The following is a 3,576-nucleotide window of genomic DNA, read 5'->3' on the forward strand; positions in this document are numbered from 1 at the left end:
TCCCCTAGGAGCATCCCAGCCATGACATCCCCTAAGAGCATTCCAGCCACAGCATCCCCTAAGAGCATCCCAGCCATGGCATCCCCTAAGAGCATCCCAGCTACAGCATCCCTAAGAGCATCCCAGCCATGGCATCCCCTAAGATCATCCCAGCCACAGCATCCCTAACAGCCAGGCAGGATTGCACCCTCTGTGGTGCTCACATCCCTCTATAGGGCCAGCTATATGGCCAGATTCTCCAGCCAGATGAAGTTGCTGAGCTGTTGGGACCAGACACTAGTAGCAGCCCATAGCTTGGGCCGTGGTCCACACTGTTTACAATACAAGGTGTTTTTGCCTGTCACAAGAGTAAGCCACACTATGGTGAGTATCAGGCATGAGTGTCTGTGTGACAGCAGACACACAGGGATTCCTAGAAATCCTTGATTCATCTAGGTGACAAGTGGCAGATGTGCTGTATCTCCTGACATTCACTCTCCCATGAAATTGAAGTATTTTTCAAGCCTGCATCCGTCAAGAGTTAAAGCTCCACTGCAGTGAGCCAGGGGGAGGCTCAGCATGTGCTGGTCAGGCTAAGGACTTGAGGTCAATCCCAGGGACACACATGATGAAAGAAAAGCAACTTCAGGTTGTCATGTGACCTCCACGTGAATGCTATATCACGTGTGCCTACAAGTATAAACACACACACACACACTACATGAATATAATACATATATTTCTAACTGTCTCACTTCTCCAGCAGCAATTGAGTCCCGGCAAGAAGATGTGAACAGAAGTCAGTGGCTGCATCTAGTACCAAGTCTTGCACTCGCAGCCTGTGTTTTATCAATATGCCACATCTACAGTGGGAAGGAGCCTGAAGGGGCAGAGCATGGAGTGTCCCCATCCAGAACTCTGAACCACATCCCTCTACACTCTGATCACTTTCCTGTGTCCTCTTTCACTTTCCAAGGGTCATGACCTGTGTTCCTCAATTTGCCTTCTACACTGACAAAAAGTGTCTCCATAGCCTATTTACCTCTCCCGGTGTCCTTCCTCTGTCCTTGTTTCCACTTGTGATGAGATTGGGCTGTGTGGATAATCAGAAATCTCCACATCTTGGATCTTTCCCCTTTTTCATACTTCCAAAACCCCTTCTCCTATGGCGAGGGCCATCATGGACTCAGTCCATATGCCTAGCTGGCTGAATATCATCCAACCTAAATGGCCTCCACCTTTGGTTGTCTCCTACACGGGAGTATTCATTGAAAACTCATATTTGGAAACCCTTGCTCCATTTGGATATAGAGTTTCTGAGGGGGCCCTAAGAATGACAGGATCCCTTATCTGTGCCATTCTTAAAGGAAGGGCCACCACCATGAGAGAACACAGGGAGAAAATCCCATTGGCTTCACCTTGACGGACTTGATCTGAAGCCTCAGGTACCAGGGACAATGATTTTTCTGCTGTATAAGCCTGTGGCTCTTGGTCAGGGACATCTAGTCAAACTATATACTGTCCTTCAAAAGTACCATGAAGTGGAAACTTCTAGCTCTCCAGAAAGTTAGTTATGCCAAATGATGTCTTGCTGGAGCACACAGGTGAAAGGATGTCTTGCTAAAGCAGACACATGAAAGACTGTTTTCCTGAGGCTGACACAGGTGAAAGGATGTTTGGATACAGTAGACACGTGAAAGGACTCTTGGTGAAGGAGTATGAATATAACCCCACAGACAGTGGGAGATGAGCACTGAGCTTTGGTTGGTTTGCTCTGCCTTGCTATTCTTCGCTAAAGACATACATGTGTTGGTTCGCCTTACATAGCGTTGTTGAGCTCACCTTGTGGTGACGCTGCCATTGAGAGAAATTCACCAAGAAATGCTCATGAGGTTCCTGCAGTAGCTTGCTGCTTCCGAGGCCTCACCTTAGGCTGGTTGGTGAGCCTGGTGGTTCTTCAGGATTGAACTACAGCTGTCTGGTGTCTACTTGCTCAAAGGACTGGACTGTAGCTGCTGGTTCATGCCTGGTGTTTGCCTGCCTAGAAGACTGGTCTGTAGCTACCGACTGAATCGTATTTGGTGTTTGCTATTGAACTGAAGATCGAGCTTGCCCCCAAAGAACTATTGCTGAACAGGTCCATTTCCCCTAATATCTGAATAACTTTTCTCTTCCACTACCTCTTCTGGGTGGTGGGCTAGAGGAGAGGTTGAACCCTTATTAAGAGTAGGTTGCATAAAACGTATGCCTACAGTACCAGTCATTGTAGTTTGGGTAAAAGCACAGACCCTTTGTCTCATGGTTGTCAGCTGCAATGCTGCAGACTAGATCTCAGATCTTCTGCTGGCATTTATGCTGCTGGTATCTATTTCATGGATATGACACCCACAGGGGGGACAATGCTCTCTGCCTTTCTGGTGGTGAGCAGAACAGGCTGTTAACCTTTGTGGGTGCGGGTTCTCTCATCTGTGTGAGAGCCCCAGTGCTGACATTAGGTAGGCCGGCTCAGAACCTGACACTCAACATGCTCAGAGCAAAAATTTATAAGGGTCAGCATTTGCGAGTTCAGAGGCAGGAGACACAACATCCCAGAAAGGTGTTCCCTTAGACTTTTAGAGATGTCATCTCAGGCCGAATGTGGATTTACAGCTTTGGTGCAAAAATGAACTTTAGGACTAGGCAGTTTATGAAGCAGAGTTGAGATTTAATAAAGGTATTTTAATAGTATCTTTATTAGTATAAGGATACAGCATGCCTGCGAGCATGGGTGTGGGCTTCTCAAAGAGACCAGCTCATCTCACTGTTGCTTTTGTTGTTTTGTTTTGTTTCAACAATAACCATATACAAGATTTTGGTAGGCTTTGCTACTGTATTTAAAGGGTTGCTAAGACAACTAAATGGGAGACACACACACACACACACACACACACACACACACACACACACAGTGTTCCCAAAGTATGCCTGACCTGATTACAATTGATAATGTAAAGATTCAGGGTGAAAAGATGGCTGTGCAGTTAAGAGCACAGATTGACTGCAGAGGACCTGGGTTTGGTTGCCAGCACCCACATGGTGGCTCACAAGTGTCTCACACTCCAGGAGCCCTTTTCTGGCCTCCTCGGGTGCTGAACTTATGTGTGCTCCAGCATACACATAATTAAAGCTATAATAAATAAATCTCTGGAAGCTGGAAAGATGGATTAGCAGTTAGCACCCACAAAGTGGCTTACACCCACCTCTAACTCCAATTCCAAAGGATCCAATACCATCTCTGACCTCTGCAAGTACCAGGCATGCATGTAGATGCATACAGGAAAATACTCAATTATGTGTTTTTAATTTTAAAAGTCTCATCCACAGGGCTGTAGGCTATATCTTCTGTAAATACAGTTCTTGATTTTCTTGGAGATGTAGAGAAAGGGATGAGATTTTTTATATCTATCACACACACACACACAAACACACACACACACACACATCATATATGTGTATCTAAAAATAAGTGCATTAAATACATCACACTTAAGAGAAAAAATTGATTGTGAGCCTGAGAGGCTTGTAGGTGTATGCAAAATCTCCCAAGAAATTATTCAT

This window comes from Mus pahari, chromosome 13 (assembly GCF_900095145.1).
Source record: "Mus pahari chromosome 13, PAHARI_EIJ_v1.1, whole genome shotgun sequence".
In the NCBI taxonomy this organism is placed as follows: domain Eukaryota; kingdom Metazoa; phylum Chordata; class Mammalia; order Rodentia; family Muridae; genus Mus; species Mus pahari.